At 38.4% G+C, this 23131-nt stretch overlaps 1 long non-coding RNA gene across 3 annotated transcripts in view; it reads right to left on the bottom strand.

The window, feature by feature from the left end:
• Positions 1-5816: 5816 nt before the first annotated feature.
• The window catches only part of LOC142139468 (uncharacterized), a 353675-nt gene continuing 336360 nt past the window's right edge, over positions 5817-23131 (bottom strand). For all 3 annotated transcript variants that reach the window (XR_012688210.1, XR_012688209.1, XR_012688211.1), the window contains one exon: positions 5817-8459. This is a non-coding gene — a long non-coding RNA (uncharacterized LOC142139468). The remainder of the gene's footprint in view (positions 8460-23131) is intronic.

Below are 23131 nucleotides of genomic sequence, written 5' to 3'. Positions count from 1 at the left end.
ACTTGTGCTTCTACAGGGGGGAGGGGGAGGTAAATTTAAAATGTGATGGCAGATTTATATTTGGGGTAGGACATGTCCTAGATCAACTTTACATTTCAGTGTACAAGTGTCACACGCCGCACTCCCGCTGTCCAGCGCGGGAGCCGATGTGTGTAACCGGGTCTCCGCTGTCCCCCCCCCCCCCCCGCCTGATTCCTCTCCAGAGCTTCACTTACCTAGTTCCATGCTGCAGCTCTCCTCCAGCGCTGTCTCTCTGCTTCCTGGATCGGCATTCACTGTTCTGCGCATGCGCAGAACGTCCTAAACCTTTTCTCTGCTTCTACTGCCCTCTATTGGCTGCCTAATTGGAACTACACTATTTAATGCCTTCCTGACCTGAAATCTGTGCTGGTTCTTTCAGTCAGTCTCTGACACCCGTACTGAATACAGCTCCTGTGTCGTCTCAAGTTCCCGGGGATTCCTACTCAGCCTTTCCGAGTTCCTGCACCTCCGGGCTCCTACGCCACAGTATACTCCGCTATTCCCTCCTGGAGTTGGTTACACCTCATTATCACTACCATCTCCAGTGGCAACGCAGCAGGCTATCCGGTAGATTCGCTCCTAGCAACATCCCTTGGCTCATCTTCTCGTCAGTTGCCAGTAGCAACGCATACTACCTACATCAGTCTACGCTCTCTCTCGTGGTGCGCTGGGAACTTCCTAGGGGGCCGCGACCTGCAAGTGGAAGCCGCAAAGTCAATATTCCCTTGCGGGAATCACTGGTGAACACCATTTCACTTGTTAGACTCCGCGCCCCTAGCTGAAGTCACGTAAATTCCAGTGAACCACCAGGATCCAGTTGTCCCTTGTTGGAACCGTGACAACAAGTAAGCTATTAAGTATTTCTGTGCTACATGAAAAAACTGACAGTATTTAACTTATGTGCAAAATAATAAACTCATGTGCACCCCTTACATTGCAACATGGTTTTGTTCAGAAAACTTGAGTAAGAAAACTTACTCCATTTTTTGCTTAACTTTCCTTAATGATCAGGCCCTATATTATTAACAGGTGACAATAATTGTTTTTTTTTTCTGTGTGTTCTACTGGAACGTTATATTGCACATATATATTGTACGTATCCAGTAGTGTATTGTGTCTGTCTCAATATGGAAGGTGCCACATATGCAGTAGACCCATATTCAACAAGAGATCCGCTGTAGTTGAATACGGACATGCGGATGGTCAAATTACGTCCGTCTACAAAAAAAAAAAAGTACAGTACGTTAGTTTTGCACGCCTTAAAGAATCAGGACCATTGTGTATGAGGTCCTACTCGGCAAACAATGACAAAAATAAAGATTCAAAACATGTTTCCAGTTCTAAGAATTAGTGGGGAATGGGGACACTGCTGAACTTATACCCTGATTTGAATACTTTGGTTTTCTGTCATAAGTTATGAATCTGCTTTATTTTTTATTATTGTGAGGATGTACAGATTTCATATGTTAGGATTGAAATGAGTACTCAGTCGTTGATCTGTAGGAGAAGCTTAAGAGCCTGATACATGTACAAACCCAAGGTGCATGTTTAACTAGAGCTTGCAACATGTGCGCAGTTCCCTCCTATATTCAAATCCAAATGAGTGGAAATACACTCAGTATAAACATTACTCTCTGTATGTAGACACACATAACAGACTGCAGTATGTGTACATGTATATTTGCAATAAGGTTCACATCAGAACGCATAAAACTTTCATCATAAATTAAATGAACAACTGTTAACAGTATAACTAAAATAAATAAACTTATTTTCAAATGTAAACCTTTTTTAAAACAAATACTTTCTATACCTTAATAAAATAAATATCACCTCAATGCATACAATGCTTTTTGATAGTATATGCTGGTTGCATACAGTTCTGATAGCTACTAACTCGGACACGTGCAATATTTAATTCATAGACTTTGCCACGTCGGTCATCACTATCATCTGGCATTTACACCTAACCTGTAGTGGGTGTACACTGCATCTGCATTGTAACGTCTTGCCTGCAGGTGGGCTATATTAGCCCCACCCCCTCCCTCTCCTATTCCTCCTCTCAAGATATAGGGATCGTAAGTATTCATTAGCGTAATGTCCATTTCTGTGCCTGCGCAGTACGGAATCACACATGTTACTCTACTTACGTCCGAGCATGGATCAGGCCCTAAATCTTTAATGTCATCTCCTGAAATACATGCAATGTAAAATTTGAAATTGCACTATGGGGCAAATTTATTAAGGCTATTGGTGGAGTATTCTCACCAGCAAAAAGGCTTTTTTCATTTTGCCCAATGCAACAAACGGTTGATGCTGGTAATAATAACACTACCATCACCAACAGTAACCCCGGCCGGAAGGAAGATTCTCCGGCAATGGCTTTGCCATGTAAAGCAAGTATTTAAGAAGCATCTCGCTGGTACCTCTTCTGTTATCATAATCTCAATAACAGGTGAAAATAATTTAATAAAAACGTTATTCATTGAGTACATTTCAAAATGCTTACAGGTTCCTTCAACATTTTTAAATGATTTTATTTATTTTTTTCTACATGTATTAATTAGTGGAATTCTGCGTGAGATGGTTAGCCTTCTCCTTACGACCTAAGGCCATTGTCACTGAGCTGACCAGTGATTTATTTTTTTGGGAAAATTGCGGTGATAACGTTTTTTAATCGCCACAATAAGTAGTGACTAACAATCTTTATGGCTGGAGAAAGCGCCTATTGGTAAACAGGCCGTTCCATACTTATTTCTATGGAACTGATGTATTATATGTTGGATACATTTTTTGTTCTCGTTTCTCAAATGTTAGCACGTTAGAATTGATGGTTAAATACCCAGTTGTTACCAGAGTAACAGAAACGTCAAATTCATTTGGTTACTTTTCATCTACAGACAGTAAATATTTACTTTTAAGCTGTATGTGTATTCTTCTTCCAGTTTAGCCTCTTTACCTCAGACTACTAGTGATAGATCTGTCAGGCAGGACAATGGACCTGATTCATCTTCAGACCTAAGTTCCGTTGCATGCCGCATCTTGCGTGAATTTGCTATGTGCATGCTCAGAATAGGACTTTACGGCAGTGAACACAACTACAGCCAATTTAGGTGCAAATGCAAATGGCACCTCTGACAACCTATGATTTGAAGGGCAGACTGGGGACAGGAAGGGGTGGATGTACGCAGACATTGTACGGGAAGGACGTGCTGAGGCCGAGCACACACACATTCATCCGATTAAAGCTCAGGCATCTCTCAGGTACGCGTATTTAGCCGTATCATTAGCACCCGTTACACGGCAGGTGTAAGTGCTGACTGATAGTGATGACTGACACGTACGGACGCTAGATTATGCGTTTGCAAGTAAGACACACTATAAAAATGCATTTATGTGCCATACACATTAAGAACCTCCTGATTTATGTATTTCACATAAAAAATATAAATTAACAATTAATATTAATGAATATGGTATGAATAGTTATAGATTCATTTTATAAAATCTATTTTTTTTTACATGCGTTCTGATGGGACTTTTTATTACACATATGCATGAGCATATCTTGTAGTCTGTTCTGTCTGTATATGGCAGGTAACGTATAGCCAGATAGTACGTATACCCAGATTCAAATGGAAACGTAGCTTGTATTTGAATATGGGCGTCTTCTGTTGGGCCCCAAAAGATGTCATTCCCAACAGAATGTTCTACATACAACCAGAGGGCCACAGAAACATATTTTGGAACACGCATGTTATGGACCATTATAAATGGCATTGTAACAGCCATGTATCAGAAGCACTATGGATAGAATACTACTGCAGCTATGCAGACATTTTTTTCCTGTCTACAATAAATGCAAAGTTGCATTAATATACTGAGCGCAGGAAGGATTGTTTTTAATTTCTGCAATACTTTATTTATTTATTTATTATTAATAGTAACAATAATAAAGAAAAACCTAAGCTATTTTGTACATGAAAAAGTAAAAATAAAACAACATAAAACAAACAGTGGACACACCCAAGAAATACAACAAAAAGTGCAAACAATAAAAATAATAAAACAATAAAAACACGGACCAGACAAATATGTAAATGGTTAAATGAGTTAAACATATTTTTAACATGTTCTCCCAATTAAAATAGAATCATGACATTTATATCACAAAAACGTTTTACTTTTACATCATACTTTTTTGGACATTTTGTACGTTATGGGTAGTTCTCCATTAATTTGGGCAGTGTAATATTAAATGATTATATTTTTGTTACTGTACATGTTCAATAAGACCTTATAGAAACACTGTAGCGTCTTTTGTATCCACCAGTTATACTTGCTTCATTTATAGATAAAATGTACGTAATGTTGATCGGACTAAGTCCCATTCTCTTATTCTTTACACTATGTGGGTTAATAGTTATTTTTACACCATCATTATAAAAATGTAATTAAGCATTAATTAATGGAATCATATCATGCTATCGCATCCCATGATTAATTCCTCTGAGGACTTTGTCCATTTAGGACAGAATGTTCTTAATATGATGGAATGTGTTATTAATAAGACTGTTACGTTCCAGTTTGGTTTGTCTGTTTGGTTATCTGTAAATTTCCCCAAATGTATTCAGACCCTATCTGGCTATTAGACAGTCACTGCACGGTGGCATATGATGGGAGTCTGATAAAACTGAGAGATGAGTGGGGCTCATACACTGTGAGGTATGTGGCAGTGAAGTGTTACACTTACATCCCCAGCTGTCCCAATTTTGGAGGGACAGTACCTTTTTCTGATCCGAATCCTTAAACTTTCATTGGCTGCAAAAAGTGGCTGTCCAACCCCTAAACTCCATATAACAGCACCTATACTGCATATTATGTTATTGTATTGCTTTGTGCCGTTATTAGTACAAGCTGTGTTTTATGCACGTTTGTATTTGAAGGTGTACTGAGCTGATATGTATCTCAATGAATGCCGGTCAGGACACTTCTGTTAGTGCTAATCTGTGTTCCCCTTTGGCCAGTGGGAATGTTACTAGGTATGCAATGATACCACCATTCTTCTATGATTATTCATATTTTAATAATTAAGGTGAGTTTAACACCTTGCTGCTGTAAGTAAATTAATGAGGCATGGCTAGGCGAGGATAGACTGTTACTTAAGTATGGATTTTATTTTTTCCATAAAAGTCCTGCTGATCACGAAAGGAAATGTCATTGTCACAAAGTTACACAAAGTACAACACTCTGCAGTAACACATTTGCAATTCTATATGGTAAGCAGTGCAATCCCAGCGTTGCAGAGAAGAAAAAGGAAGCACACGGGCAATAGTCTGATAATCAGGAGGAGGAAACTTACAGGCAGGAGGATTTCACAGATATTACTGCTGCAGCCATTTATGTAGACAATAATTCGCTCAGCAATACCAATATGTTTTATTAATAACACAACTTTCTTTTAAGAATTTCTTTGGAACATTTATTTAATAAGGCAATAGAGTGGCAGGTAAGTCACGTTCTTCAACACAAATAGGATCATCAGTCTTATGTATACTGCAGAGATATCAAGGAACCTTTTTAAAGTTTTAAGTGAACTGGAAAATATTTTAAACCTAAATATAATTAATATAAATCTACAAGAATATTTAACGTGTCACAAATAAAATGTAGTTAAAATATCTATGCTACTTTTCTTTGAAAATGCTTGTAAAAATGTTTTTCAAAATTTGGTATGAAACTGACTCCATTGTATGACTTTAGATAATGCCGCAATAAAACAAGAGACACAAAGAGACGATATTGCAGCTGAAAAGAACAACCTGCCATTTATTGCACAATAAAATACATACACAGTACAGAATAAAATGTGTGCTTAGAATTCTTAACCTGCAGATTCTCTTTGATTGTTCTTTTAAATAAACAGAATGGGGAACAAACTGTATCTTGCAGTGTTCACTTTATTGACAGGGTCACAGTATTTAGTATTCCCTCTCTACTCTCTCCAGACTCAGTTTTTTTTACAGAACAGTTAATTAACATAATAACATAAATAATTTGCTCAGTTGTTGTGTTAACCATTTCGCTGCCAGCTCTGCTGTAGAAACATCTCAACACTCTGCTTTGTCTTATTACGCTACAGTTAAACCGTTTAACAGATGACTTTTAAAAAACAATTTCCAATAATGGAACAAAATACGAAAAGACCGATACAAAAAAAATAATAACATAAAAAGTCAAAATGTAGAGTTAATAAAAACGATCGATGTGCATGAAATTGACCGTTTTAGACATTCGTTGAGAGATCTACAGCATAGAAGGGGTTAAGGCAGTAATGGTGTGATAGCATTGTTTTCTTGTGTTTTAAAAAAAATTAAAAAGAACAAATAAGCTGGTGTCATAACCTAGGTGATTCTTCATTTCCAGCACATTGAGCAAGCTCACATCAGCAGTACACAGCAGTTAATGTATGCGTCTGGCTCAGTCTAGTCTACCCGCCAGGAATTCATCGAATTGTTAACATCCCTCCTCTTTTTGTATGCATCGCACACGATTCCCTTTCTTTCCCTCCCCCCTCCTTCCCCGACATTCTACAGCTGAAGCTTTTTAGTGATACTATCATATTATTACCTACAATCACATGCGTTACGCGGCATAAAAACATATAATTGCCTTTATAATGAAATATGCATAGCTACAAATGAATATCTAATTGTACATTTATACGTAGAAACCTTTTAGTACAGGGCTTTCCTTATTGGCTTAGGAATTCGCTAACAATAATTATTACACTCCTGTTTTTATGATGTTTGATAGTCATTTTTATTTCCTTTCATTTTATTCTATACTGAACCAGACTGGTTCAATACCAACAAGGGCAAAATATAATCATTTCAAATAAATGAGTGGAAAATATAGAGATCCGTATAATTGGATTAGATTTTAATAGCAATACATTAAACAGAAGAATGGCCTTAGTTTTTTTTTTTATAGAATGTGTTTTGTAGACCTGCATAAAAAATGGATTTATTGTAGCTAATTAAAAACATAGAATGCATGTTTCACTTAATTTATATTGTTTCATTTAGTAGTGTGCATGAAACAATAGGTACGTAACTGTATTACCGTAGTCATAGTGTTCAGCAATTAATACTAAATAAGATTTAAAAACAACAATGTAATAAATATTCAAAATAGTCAATTTATGTCCTAATTTTATTTATTAAGAACAACAAAATCAAGAATTATATTTAAAAAAAAGAGGGCCACACAACACCAAAATGTGCTAATTTTAATGCAATGTTACATAATATTAATACAATAGCAAACCCCTGTAAAAAAATACCAATGAACATAAAATACATTTATTGAAAAATCACAGTAGTTTTACTGAATGAAAGCAGGCATTGTATCATACATAGTTATAGAAGTCACCTTTACTAAATATACTGAGCACATTCTATTGTTACACAAAACAATTCATCCTCATTCCAAAGAAAAAAAACAAAAAAAGCATTTTGGAATAAATGAACCATTTCAGACACAGTTAAATAATTTATTCATTGGAAAAATCGCAGATACACAATCAATATAGTCCAGAGCTGCTGGTTCCCCTCCGCCTAGGTCCCAAGAGCCAAACTTGTGATCAATGATGCAAAATCCTCACAAGTTAGGGTCTCAGGGACTAGGAAAAGTCTAACATCGTTCCGTCGCTTGCGTCCTCCAAATATGTGAAAATCCTAAAGGTTTCACTCGCTTTCCACAGCAAACACCATTGCAATCGTTTTCCATAATAAAATATAAAATGCATAATCATTTCAACACTGTGCGTAATTCAGAGAGCATTCCCCAATACATGAGATGGTGTTAAGTTAACAGAAGACAATCATTTAAAAATGTTCAGTATGCTCAGCACATCCCCTAAGAATTAGAGTATCACTTTGGGGAGACAGACTCTGCCATGTAAATGTGTATGCTGTTGCTACCGTGGGCCCTAGGATAAGGATTGCTTTAAATCATGAGAAAAGAGAAAACGGGGAAAATAATGCCCTTTGTGCACCTTATTTTAACATAAGGAGCTAAAATTCCTCCCTGACTCTCCCCTGGCTGCAGACTGGTGTAGTGAGGAACCCCACAGACAAGTTGCTGATACAGGAAGAGAACAGCAAACACACTGAAAACATCTTTCTATCAACAGGGGGCTTCATCTGGCTTTGGTTTTAAGAGGTCTACCACAATCCCGGCATATTCATTTCATAAGACATGCTTGTGCCACAGAAGCAGTATCATTTCCAATCAAAGTGTATTCATTGTCGGTTTCTCTGAAACCCCCCCCAAAAAACGACCGGCATGGCCCGGAAAAGGTCTCGCCCCACTGTAGCAAACCAAAATACAGTAGAATCCGGTGTATGAGATCTGCGTGGTTCCAGGGGATTCTTCTGCTTTACAGAAAGAAAAGACAGACAGAGGGGGAAAAACAGTTAGTCAGATGAACCACATATATAAAAAAATAGTTACGATCAACATAAGTTTAAATAACAAAACTGCACAAATAAAATATTGAATCTGAATAAGACAAGAAAGCATACATCTGCGCCTGTATATCTTGCAGACTGTACATTCTAGCAGTTTTCAAACAGCCATTTCGATAGAAAGGCTTTTTTTTGGTCGTTTACGTAGCAATATCTGAAAATTTCCTGAAATAGCAAATACAGTAAAAAAATAAAAATAAATCCGTTCTGAAATAAGTAGCCTTTATCCAGTTATCAAGCCATTCCGTCTCTTATCTTAAAATGATTTTACATGCAATATTTGAACACAGTCTACGGACGAACAATTAGAATGAGAAATCTGTGCCCTCCACGGATATGGCATTAACATAATTGCATCCCCCATCGCATAGACCCATCCTCCTCAGAGGATACATCTGATGCTCCGAAGATTGAAATCAGTCAGCTTTTTGTCGTTCTCAGACGTACCTTTGCCTCTTACTGACTGACTTGCTTTCACCTTCCACATACACGCGCAGACACGCAGACAGACACACACACACTTGCAGACACGCACAGACACACACACACACACACACACACATTACAAAAAAAAAAAAAGCAAAGGCGGCTGCTGACTCAGAACAGTTGTGTTTGGAGGGGGTACAATAGGCTGGTATTTTCTGCACTCATTATTAACATTAACTCACTCTCGAGTATCCCCCCTCTCCTGAACCTGCAGAAATCCAGCATTTTCATGATACTGACATCCCAGCCCATGCAGGTCAGACGTCGGGGGGGGGGGGGGGGGGGGGGGGGGGCGGGGGGGGGAAACACACACACGCACAAAACAACAATCAGTCCTCCTATAAGTACACCTTCCTTATCTTCCAGCATTTTCTTCTTATGGATCTACCTCCCCATTTCCGCTCTTCACATCTTTTCGGGATAAAAAAAAAAATAATAAAAAGAAATTCCATGCGTTAAATAAGCCGGCTGCCAACTGGTCTTCCCTGTACCTTTCCCCGAATGTCAGCTGTCCCCACCCTTTTCTCCAAATCAATAAGTGAGAGCTCCAAACGCAGTGGTGAATACAGGCTCTGACATACACACTTTCATCCTCAGCCCTCTGCCTGAAGAATAGCAAGTGATCCAGTCACGCACGTGACGTTGATGGATATAATGCCAGCAATTCTTTTACAGTCTTAAGAGTTTATTCTACGCCTTCGTAGGTCCTCTCCCTCCTCACTGAACAAATGCTTGTGGAAACAATGCTTTCCTATAGTCCGGATCCTAGACAATGCCATGATCAAGCAGTTTATCCCTACAGAGTCATGAAATCAAACTCACTCTTTTTAACCAAACTACAGCTGGTGGGTTATGAAGCAGCTAAGATATTATTACTACCATCTAACTTACCCACGGGACTGGCTTTCCTTAATGTTTTCCAATACCTAAAAGAGCAGCGACAAATCAATAGCTGCAAGGACAATAGAGTTTATACATTGCAAACCTGTCTGTGTGACTCTAAAGCAAATGGATATTTGCAGACCGAATGATGCTAGCTAGGGACCTGGGACTTTCATTAACGTCCATATAAATAAAACATCAATAGAACCTGCTTTCGCTCCAGCTAATACAGGGGAAAGCACAGGAATATTCCTGTACTTGATATGTTCCTTCTTTTGTTCCAGGACACACCTTTTTCCCTACAGAGCTGTACTTAAAAGCTGTTCCCCCAGATACTGCTGCTGTATTCATTTCCACTTAGAATAATCAGCACAAACAGGAGACAGCTACACGGTGACAAACTAAAACCCAATGCTGTCTCACGGTATACAAACGCCAAGCTTACTTGCAGAGACGAAATCCCAGCATGCACTGCAATACTGCAGCACTTCCGTAAGTAACACATTGGCACAAAAATATAATAATAATAAAAAAACAAACTTAATAAGACATTCATACTTCAAAAGCTTGCAAAAAGTTAGATTTAAACAATGGATAGTAAGACATAGCACAAACATACAAACTTATATATATATATATATATATATATATAAAAATATATATTATATATATATATATATATATATATATATATATATATATATTTATCTCAGGAATACATACACCACGATACTTATTATCATCAACATAGCGAGACAGACACTGGCGTATTTTAATATTATACGTACATTAGATTGCCATCGCCTCTTAAAGTCCTTTTGCTCAGATTCATCCTTACTTTGCTCCTCCAGCATCCCTTTCCTTTGTGTCTTTTTTCCCCCTCTTCTTTTACCCACAATGCCCTGGTTAAATAAATGTCATGACCTCGCTACAGCTATCAGATGCAAATAAAAAAAAAAAAAGGGAAGATACAATTTTAAAAATTGAACATGCGCTCTTAGATAATCTGCCGACTGGTACAGGATTGTGGACTGCCTCTAAGAGAAGCCGTCACCTGCTCTACGAATCAGAGGAAGCCAATGCAAATGCTAGACACATCTATATTCACTCCAGACCAACGTCTCGCACTCTCTGGAGCTCATGCCAAATGGTTAAATGCTGTATGTGTAACCTAATGATTCTGGAGCTGTTCAACCCTTTCACTGCTAAAAAGACTTAGGCGCAAGAAAGATTGGGGATGTTCCAGTGTGACAGAAGAAATGTGCAGTATATTTACATGATACATGGTCACAAGACCATCAGAAGCATTATTACAGGAGTGTCTTTAGGGCCAGGGGACTTGGCAGACCACGGTCAATCAATACTTCTCTGCAATCTATCAAGTCAATTGCCTTTGCTAGCATACATCTGATCTGAAGGTCTTCTAGAATTATTAACCTTTTATTGTTTTCCTTTTATTTCCATCAGACGTATAAAGAGCAAGTATAAGTAATATGTAAATATTACATTTTAATACAGAGATAGTTACAGTTACAATGCTCTACAGATCTGATACAGGATTACAATAGGAAAGCTATAAGCTACCCTGTTACTGTAAGAAGCAGATGTGAGTCTTAACTATGAGCAACAAATAGGCTATAGAATTAGTATGAGTTACAGATGTGACTATGAATTACAGGTGTAACAGTGTTACTATGAGTTATAAATGACATAGAGTGTGACTATGACTTACAGATACAGTGCTACTATAGGCAACATATAAGCTACACTGTTACTGGAAGGTGCAGTTGAGAGTGTTTACTGAGAACAACATGTATGATTCAAAGTTACAATAGTTACAGATGTGATAGAGTGTTACTATGAATTACAGGTGTAAAAGTGTTACTAGGAATTACGTACGGGTGCTACAGTGCTGTGAGTTACAGATGTGATACAGTGTTACTATGAGTTACAGATGTGATACAGTGTTACTATTAGTTACAGATGTGACTATGAATTACCAGTATAACAGAGTTACTATGAATTTCGGGTGTAACAGTGTTACCATGAGCTACACATGTACTGCAATGAGGGTTTATATGAGTAACAAGGACTGCGGCACTATTCTTTTATTCTTCCCAAAACATTAATTGAAAGAACTGCAAGCAATACAAATGAAAGTTACAATATCACAATAGAAACATGCCTTCGTCCAGTAATACAGATCTGTTTGTAACATAAATAAATATACATTAATATAAACAAGTGCTGTTGATGCAAATTCTACCAACAATATGGGAAGAGGGTGTAGGGTGAGGACCAAAGAGGGCTTAAGGTCAGAATGGAGGAAGGGAGAAGTGAGTCACGTGAGGAATGGGCCTAGAGGGAGAGCACTGGACTACAGAAGAGCAGACCGGAACTTCGGAGGGACAGAGAGCGAATTCTAACTTAGAGATTAGGTTGGTTGTGATAGGAGGTCTAAGTAGTCTATACTTTGTGAAAGGACGCAGATGAGTTTCTCAGGATGCTTATTATAAGCTTAATAAATGTGCCACACACAGTTGCAGACCGAAATGATGGCAGGAGGGAGAGGATTCCTCCAGGAGGCTGCTATTTGGCATGTTGCAGCACTCATGAAATGCCAGAGCAGCTAGCAGGTGTGCTTAGGGAAGTCTGGGATAGTAGAGAGAGTAGAATACGCTTAGGATCAAACGGAATTTATTGATTAATAACTTTGGCGGAGGGAAATTACTTCCTTTCAAAATAGTTGGTGTAGGGCAGCTCCACCACAAGTGCAGGAAAGGCCCTGGTTGGACAAAATTCCTCCAGCAGGCACCTAGTAAATCCAGAAAAATGCAATGAAGCCTAGTTGGAACATGATACCAACGGTAGAGTAATTTATAGGCATTCTCTTAATGGAGGACTCTGCAACCTCTTCATATATGTCGGTCCACTCATCCACTTCAAGGGATTCACCAAAGTCAGCCTCCCAAGTCATCTGGTATAAATCCTACTCACCATTCAAGATAGGAAGGTTTAGGACTTTGGTGGAGTGGCTGGAGATTCAAAGGTTCTCAGATAAGGAGGCCGGTGTGCCCAGGAGGTGAGCACCAACAGAATGGAAGAAACTGAGGAAAGATGCCCACCCTAGAGACATTGTATAGGAGCTGTACTCACGCTCTCTCTAGACCACTCAGAGGAATTGTGTTTTGCGAAAGACCCAGGGGAGAAGCTGGATAATAAGGTAGAGAAACAGGGATAATTTGGCCATCCTGTTACAGCAGGCCCAAATGGCCAGGGAAAGGCGGATCACAGGGTGTGAGAACAGGGGCAGGGGTCTCTGAGCTGTGGTAGGCAGAAAAGAGAACATATTGGGAATCCACCCACTGCTGAAGATTCCACGCCCTTGTTCTTTTACAAACCTCCATGATGACTTCCAGCTTTATATTTGATGATAAGCTTTATAAAGTTTTATATTTGACCATAAGGAGTACATTATTCCTGCAGAATAAACCCTATTTTATTATAATTCTATGTGTTACTATCAGCAGGTGTGAAACATTTATCAATGGGGATTTTCCTCTCACGTTACTGTACATGTTGTGCTTAAGCATTTGACATCCAAATATTTACTGCTGAATTTCATACGAAGCTCAATACGGCCCACAGCTCCATCACCCCGGAAATATCAACACAGTTGTAAAATGCCCAATCTCTTGGATTTAGAAACACACTTTTTGTATATGTAATGATAGCCAAGATATACGGGAGAATAAGGCAGAACAGAAATGAATGGTGTGCCTCACCAAATGTTTACGTTTAAAACAGAACATGTGGAATGAACATTCTAAACACACATTTTCATGCTACACAGAGATCAGTGACCACTTCACCATTATACAATTTAAGAGCGGTCGTAGTAATAGAAATGTATTTCTAGAAAAGAAATCCCTTAAGCTAGTCGATCTTGCAGAATAACATCTTAAAGGGGTTGTTTACTTTCAGAGATCACCTAACCCTAACTACCCTATTACCCACATACAGCAGACACATGAGTGTCCCCAAGCCACTGGGATCCTCACCTTTTCTTGGAATGGAAACTTTATTGATGTTGGAAATGTCTGGTAGTGCCATTGTTTTTATGGGAATTTTTCACCTGGAAGGAATTCTGTATTGAAGAATGCAGAAGTAATATGCTACTTGTCACTGGGCTGGAATATTATTCATGCAGCCTATGAGTTTACTAGAAGCATTATCTCATGAATGTAAGTCAGGCTTTATGGATATCAGTCAACCGTCGTTTCTGTGATGTCACCAGTAGCAAACTGAAGGGCTACATACTGGATTAGCCCACAGAAATAGATGCCTCCATTGTATATAGGAGACAGGTCAACTTTAAATTTAAACTAATAATATCCACTTCATGCATTTACCTGAATTTTGATGATTTGCTGTACTATTTGCTCTGTATAGCGTAATAAGTTTGTTAGTTTATTTCTGTGTGCAACCAAAAGATCACCTATTGATAGAAAGACTTAATGGGAATTATATGCAATTTTCTAAGAGGTTCATATGACCTACTAATAATAAGATGACTTGCACATTATTATCATTAATTTGCTACCTTCTGGAGTACAATTAATTTTTTTTCTGACCTATTTACTTTTGAGCTGGTAGTTTCATCTGATTTGTATCAATGACTTTGAAATGATAGTATTGTGGGCTCTCATGTCCCCCGGCTTTCCCTATTCACTATACTCGCACTTGGCAGACAGCCAATAATGTTAGATTGTTTTTACTTTGTTTCAACAATGTTGCTGCACTCTGCAAACAATTCCTTTTAGTTCTGTGGATTTCATTGTTTTTTCAACTATAAGGCATAAAAAAATAAATCACAACATTTAAAGTCCACAGTGGGACAAAAAAAGGAGAATGTGTTGCTTTTTGGATCTTAAATATTAAAAGGTTTTAGAGAAGGGCTACCAGCAAAGAAGGACAGGAGACAGATTGAAAGGTGAATAATTTAAACAAAATGTACATATCTAAAACAAGCGGCGAGTATGTTATATAGTATTTTAAATGCTATTGAATAAGAAAAATAAATTAATTGTGGAAGGTACACTTTATTTTAAAATAGAAATTGGTAATGTGAATGCCCAAATAACACTAGATGCAACTAGATTGGATTCTCATGCAGACAACAGGAAGGCTAAAAAGAAAAGCTTTATTTTTACCCCAAGGCAACAGGAAAAAAATTAAGTGGATATTGACATTAAAAAACATCATATAGTTGCCTAAATCGTTGTAATAATGACCCGTTTGTGCTAAAGTGGCTTTGTTTCCATTTCTCTACCTGTGGCCCAGTCTAATAGCCAAACATGGAACCCTTTGTACAACTTCCATTAGCACTGAATACAACTAACGCCTAACTTTCCTAATTCATTAATCAATGCACAGTCTGTGCATCTCCCTAATTGTCGGTATTTGTATTTATGCATGATTACATTTACAAACACAATAACTAAAACTCAGACGACAATATCGAGCTCTATACTGGAGCTAGAATTTAACCGTTTGTACATAATAGTGGAACATAGCGCCTGATTTGTAAAGGTCATGCTTTTTTTTCTATACTCAGTTTTGAAACACTGTGAGGCTCGTACACGAAGCACAAAGCATTCGCTCCTCAGTGTAAAACCATCTTTGAACCAACTGCGTGTCTCAGTCAGCGAGAGGAGCGGTAGCTTGCAGTGGCTGATGGGAGGAGCTGGGCGGAGTGAGGGTGTTCACTGATAATGGTGGAGTAAGCATGGCAGTGCGCTTAGTTTTTGAGTGCAGTGCAGAAAAGAGAGCTTTAGCGCAGCACAACTATTGACATTAGATAAAGCGGTGGAGAGGGCCATTTCCACTCTGCAACAGGATTTGGATTTCGCACCTGCTCTAAGATGATGGTACTTCCTGTCCAGTCCTATATTTTTAATATTAATGTTTTGTGCCTCCATGTTGCAGTTCAGTAGGGAAAGTACATTTCCAAGTGTACATCGAGCAATGTAAATAACAGCATCACACACACAAAAAAGTCTCAAGTGCCCCTTCACATTCATGTCTAATTTACGCCATTAGGAAAAAAACAAGCCAACTTTACATCCAATTGAAACCACGTGGCCATTTATATGAATGGATCTCCCCAACATTGTTAATTTGTTTTTCTGACATCAATGCAAATTCCATTCATCTCTTATCGATGTGTGATCGAAGCAGGGAGCCCCAGGGCAGCCCTTACTGTCAGCCAATCACATTGTAGCTAGCCTGGGAAATCCCTTGTGGGGGGCTAAGGTGTCCCGGGCAAATCAGTTCACAGCCATTCTGGAATGGACATTTTAAACACACACTTTCATGCTACACAGAGATCTGTGACCACTTCACCATTAGGAATGATACTTACAATCTAAGAGCTGTCATAGTAATATCAGTTCACAGCCATTCTGCAGAGGGAACAGTTTGAGTTGTTTCTGTGGGGGCACGTCCCCATGCATTTTACCCTGGTTTGCAAATTAACAAGGATTTCCTATTGGATTACAAATTAAGAATATTTCCTGTGGATTACAAGAAAAATTCCCATTTGATTACCAGAAGATCCCCTTGGAATACAAATATAAACATTGTTTATTATTAAACTGGTGAATTAAGGTTCAGGGAGTTTTCATTTCACTAAAAACTTATTTAACAATTGTGTGTTTTATTTATAATTTTTATTACTATTTTTTATGGGCATTTTAACATTATGCTGGGTCAACTGAGGTGGCAAAATTTCCACTCCTGGGGTATCAATATTCCTCGTTACCCTGTTATCTAAGTGTTTTAATAACGAAAGATACATTCATTTAAATGAAAAGCCTTCTATAATATAGCAGTTATAATTTTCCTTTTTGTGTACAAATAAAAGTAACAAAAAAAATCAAGCTAAATTCATATAGTATAGGCAATAAGAGGGGAAGTCAGATGCTTGGTTTAATATGGAGAGGAAGTAATAATGTCACTGTATAGGTCATTGGTATGGCATCATCTAGAATACTGTGTTCAGTTCTGGAGGCCATATCTCCAGAAAAATATAAATACATTAGAGACTGTACAAAGAAGGACAACTAAAATTTTGCATGGTCTACAGCACAAAACTTACCCGGAAAGACTAAAAGGTCTTAATATGTATAGCTCTGAACAAAGAAGGGAAAGGGGGGACTTGATAGAAACTGTCAATTATATCAAGCATTTTAACAAGGTACACAAAGGAAACATTCTTCAAAGGAAAAGAACTAATAGAACACGAGGACATGCACTGATACTGGAGGGAAGTAGGTTCAGACGAAATCTGAGGAAAAATTATTTTACAGAAAGGGTAGTGGATAAGTGGGATAGCCTCCCATCAGAGGTGGTAGAGGTTAATACAGTAGAGCAATTTAAACATGTTTGGGATAGACAAAGAATAGAGGACCAAATAGGGTTTGAAGTTACCATAGGTTAAAAAATGTATAGAATAGATGGGCCGACAGGTTCTTATGTGCTGTCAAATTCTATGTTTCAAATTCTTTTACAATAAAGAAAGCACCTATCAGCTTCAGAGGTGAATCCACAATCAGCCAATCAGAAGCGGCTAGCTAGTGCTGGCTGCCGTCATCTTTGCAAGCTCTCAAGCACATAAGTATTACGGCTACTGTATCAGTCACAATTACACCCACACGCCCTTAGTGTACTCAGACAGCGATTGCCCGTCAATCCCCCCCTACCCGTCCCACATTTTTAATTATATGGTGGCACAAGTCCAAGAAACTACTAAATCTGTATACTGCTGTAGGCATATAATTTTTTGGGGGAGGGGTATGCACAGCGCCAATAGTACCAAACGGGTAGCCAGACGTAATTTATGGATTATTAAAAAAAATATATCCTTTTGGTAAACTGGATTTCTCTTATATGTGCATTAAATCTATGAGTAGGCTCCAAGGGGTCAATTAAAAATCAAACAGTTAGCACAAATAACAAAGTATACTTCGTTTCAGTAGACATTTTACAACCAGACAGTAAGTACACCACCTGATTAATATAATACCCTGCAAATCCACAATGTCCATCTCTTCAGCTCATTATGATACAAATTAGCAGACTGATCAAACTGTGCCAATATCACTATGAATTAGTAATGCCTAAAAGTAGCAGCTTATAATACAGTATTTATCCTAAAAGTGTTTCCCCCCTGGCTGCAGGCATACTATTTCACCACCTCTCATTGGCTGCAAATAAGCATATGCTCTGCTGTAGACCGGCTCTGTTGTCTGGTAACAAATGTGCAGTAACCTGGCATCTTTCCATGGAGATCAGCTATCTCCTCCATTCAGCTGTCAGAAACTGCCGAGCTCTGCTCTGTAGCTAAAGTCACACTCACCAACTACAAAGGACAAAGAAATGTTCTGCTTTCCCACCTTCTGCTGACTTTCAGTTACTGTCCTTCTGCAAATATTACTACATACATTGTTTACCTGTCTCTCTTCCTCCTTTATTATAATCAGGCAGACTTGTGCATTTCTATTGCCCTGCGATTAGATAAGGTCACAATATGCAGATGCACTATGCATTCCCATTGGCGCAAATGGTGCTTATTATCTGCCTCCCAAAACAAAGAGCAGGCCCGCAGTCCCAGTTTTGGGAGCTGAGATACACCACAGATTATTTTGCAGGATTGCAGGTTCTGCCGGTAATGTGTTTGGTGGAAATATTGTAAAAACTCACAGTTTTACATACTACCATCCAATTCATTTAAACTTTTCCATTTTTCTCTGAAATAAGGTGTCATATCCACTTGCGTTTTTAACAGTGTTTTATAGGCATTTCAGTTTTTTTCTGCTTTGTGTTGCAGAACTGTTTTTTGGAATGTTATGTGTTCCATTGTCTGCTTATAAACACACTGTAAAGCCTACATGCACCACTATCAGAGAGTGGAATGTTTCTATTACATTGGTACATTGCACCTTCCTGTATATTGTGTTCCTGGTGCCCCAGACAAAGACATGACATTGTATTGGGTCTGCCCTATTGTTTCTGAAGGGGAGTAAATAAGGAGTTAGATAGAGCATAGGCACTCTCACCCATGCAAGGACACTAAACACAGCCAACAGGCCTCTCATCCACAAACTGGTACAATAACAATATTTTCTCCTCATTATCCACCTGCAGTTCCCTGAATTGTTCTACTCATACTGGTCTCTCCAGCATTGGCCTAGGGCGCCTATGGTTATGGGTGACATAATATCACCCATTCAGTGTATTTAATGTCCCTGCAGTGTTCCCATATAGAGCGCCGGCCTCTGACATGTAGAAGAAATCAACAGCTTCTTACCTGTGACGCTATCGGCTATCTTACCTGTGAAGCTGTCAGTGATTGGCTGGGAGAGTGAGCTTGTCTATGATGTCACAGCTCATCACCACACTGCCAGACTGTGATTGGCTGGGAGAGTGAGTTTGTCTATGATGTCACAGCTCATCACCACACTGCCAGACTGAATGGAACCAGATGAGTCCCCGTTCTGCTAAGGTTAGAAGCAGTGGCTGGTGGGGGCTCCATCTGTCAGGGGAGGATGGGTGCTAGGTGGCCACAGTGCTTCTGTGGGTCCTGACTGATATATACTCGGTGCATTACAATTATATAAACTGTGGACGGACCAAAACTTCCTTCTGAATTTCTATCGTCAAATGATTGTTTTTCATTTGTAATTTATGCATTCAATGTCTTGTGCAGTTACAGCATGAAGAGAGCAGCAGAGTGTGTTGGAGTGTGGCACTATACCATACCGCCCAAGTGTCCCGGGTTTCAAGGCTCTGTCCCACTGTCCCGTCCGGAGGCATGTTTGTGCTCCTTTACAATTAGTACAGACTCTTAGGTGGGGTCCAGATATATTGTCTGGTAAACCAAGGTCCAGATTTGTTATTTATTTATTAAAACAGGGAGCTCAAATTTAACCTGTATTGTTTTTATAATGATATATTAACTTTATGACGGTATATAATGTGATGATAGTGCTCTTTTTCAATAAAGTTGCATATATTACTAAATCTTTAGACTGACATTTTCATCCAAATTCCCTTTTCTTCAAAATAGTTCTCTAATGGGTGGTAAGCGCTACATGTCCTGGCTACATGCAGACAAAAAGAAAAAGAATTTTCAGAACAATACATACATTAAAATACATATCTTGTCAATAACACAGGCAATCTGCAGTAAAATTTGAGTAGACAGAAATGCCCAATGTTCACAATATCAATATTCTGAAAAACTTCAAGGGATAAATGTATCAAACTGAGAGTTTCTGGCTGTTTGAAAAGTGGAGAAGTTGCCTATAGCAACCAATAAGATTCTAGTTATCGTTTATTTAGTACAATCAAAAAATGAAAGTCAGAATCTGTTTGGTTGCTATAGGCAACATCTCCACTTTTCAAAACTGGGGGAAACTCGCAGCTTGATACATTTACCCCCCCCCAGGAGTTGTGGCATTTAGTAGGATATAGATGCCTTAAAGCCCCGGTGATAAGTAAGATTCGTTATTGCGCTTATTGCAGTGCTAAAAAAATACTTTATCACCACAGATTAACACAACATAAATTAAGCTGCTCTGGCGATATTGGCCCGAAGAGTTAAGTTTGCCAGGTCAGTCTCTGCAGATACACGTATACATGAGCCATCTTGCCCTCTCACGCACAGTGGAACTGAAAGCCCAGATTCTGGATTTCAGTTCCACTTATGTGGCAAAATAGAAAAATAATAAGAGAACATTCAAAAACAGATTGAATTGTTTGTTTGCTTTTTTTTAAAAAAAAAAAATTATATCCTTCATTCATTAAAAGAATGCATTATTCACAGAACCTCATGATATGGCAACAACAGCACACGTATGGCTGCAATACTTAAATAAGTTTGGGTATGCCGTCGCCAGAGCTAACCCTGTCATGTATAGTGCGAAGCAACAAAAAAACAAAACAAAACCTCTACTAGCAATAGGGCTTTTCATCCAATGATAAGTCAAACCCCTAATCCAACACTGTATGTGTTCTTTGGAGGATGGAAGGAGGGATTCAAAGTTCTGTCAGTGAAAGGTGTGTTGTGGTTATGGTAAAGTAGTGACTAACCTTCCCCTAACACTGGGGGGGGGGCACAATGTATGCAGAGGGGCAATCATAAGATGGAAAACCCCCTTAACACTAACAATGGTAGCCTAAACACCCATATCTACAAAGTAGGGCATGAATGTACTGCACTTGGTAAATAAACACCAGCCCCCCGTGTGCGACTACAGTATGTTCCCCGACGCCTAGCAGCAGCTGTGAAATTTTCACCCCCTGTGAGTGAAGCCTTATATGTTTGTGTGTATCTGATCAGTAACTGAACGCAAGGCTTACCCTTACAACTTATAAACATGGAACAGATGGTCTCATCATTCTAAATCACATTATCATGACATCTGAGCGGCAATGCATGGAAAACATACAATCTGACTTCAAAGAACGATATGAAATGTGAGCACATAATACACAAGAGCAATCACACATACAAACACGCAATCAAGTACAATTTTCCTCTATTTGGTGTCGCTCTGAATGTGGTTCTTCGGTATCATGTTTTATTCAGATTTTCAAATCTTATCTCTCCCTCTCTGTTTCTAGAATTGCAAATAACAGCCACAAAGATGGTGATCATGATGGACAACTAGGTCTGTTCCGAATTTGCTGAGACCCATGTTACATCATAATTGGTCAGAAATGAGCAAATTTTTTTTTGGGTGGGGTGGCCGAATGAATGATTATGGCAGTGCCCATGTTATCTGTTGACTGATGATGGCTTAATTATCTGACATGACTTTCCACCCCTATGGATTTTTTGTAATTATTATTATTTTGGGTATTCTATGCTTTATAAAGGACATGTATAAGAACCAGAAACCTTAATATTACGCAGAGCCCAACATAACCCTATCACTGCCATGGGCAGATTTAGGAGGCCACTGACGTATTTTAAGCTGTGAGTCCAGGGAGCATCAGGTGACAGTCAATGAATAATAAATGAATCAATTAATAAAGTTAAAAATCAAAAACAAATACATAAATTCAGAAACAAACACAGCAGCACATTTTATATGAACAATAGGTTTTATTATGGCCCAGAACATAGTAACCAATCAAGTACACATATGTGCTATCCCTGTGAGCGTACAAAGTCATAGAATAAAATGAAGGGCACATTTCTAGAAAGCAGCTTAATGTTAAATCATGTTTGATTTCTTTTTTTTTATATTTGCCATTTTCCTTGCATAGCGCCCATAAATTAAAAAAAAAAAAAAAAAGATATTTACTCAACTATAAAAGTAAAAGAAAGCCTGATTTGTCCTGAAGAGACAATATAAAATTTGTTCAGGTAGAACAGATGCCTTAACTAGTCTTTATAATTGTCCTTCCTAGTACTGAATATTCTATAATGTTATATTGACATTTTTTCCCTCTACTTCTGCCTCTTTTTTTCTGAGACTATCTATTAAAAATCTTTAATTCAGAAATACTCAGTGGCCATTTTATCAGTTTCACCAAGAAAATAATATTTATTTTCAGAGGACCTGAGGCCATAGCTCTAATCATTTTTCTAATGAATACATATGGCCTCAATGACCCAATTTCTATTGAATCAAATCATTTTGGCTCCGTGTGGGTGGGGCCAAAAAGATGCAAATTGTGGTGGCACAGCTCCTCACTTGTCACTTGACCTCCACTCCAGGATCTTCCAGAGGGGAGTGGAGTAAACTTTGTAAGTATGTTCTAAATGTGTCTAGGAGGGAGTTAGAAAACATGCTACTTGTTATGAAAGACACCTGAATTATTTATGACACTGGGCAGTTGGGAATCTGGAGTCTGTTTATTAAAGGACAAAACACCCTATCTCTGGAAAAACGCGTGTTTCCCCAGTGAAAGACCTACACAACAAGACGTTGCCAACGGCAATCGATCTATTTAACAAGCATCTCAACTTGGCGATAACAGAAGAAAATCACTGAAAAAAATGTTTTATTATTTAAATAAAGCATTTTTACAATGTAGAATCGGGTTGAAATATTTTTTTCATATTTTTAATCTAATTTAACATTTTGTTTTCATCCACGAAGTGTGCGTGAGCCCCTGTTTGTTTTGATAACCTGTCA

This window comes from Mixophyes fleayi, chromosome 2 (genome assembly GCF_038048845.1).
Source record: "Mixophyes fleayi isolate aMixFle1 chromosome 2, aMixFle1.hap1, whole genome shotgun sequence".
Taxonomy (NCBI): Eukaryota; Metazoa; Chordata; class Amphibia; order Anura; family Limnodynastidae; genus Mixophyes; species Mixophyes fleayi.
Note: the sequence above shows the minus strand (reverse complement) of the source record. Positions and strands in the feature narration are given on the sequence as shown.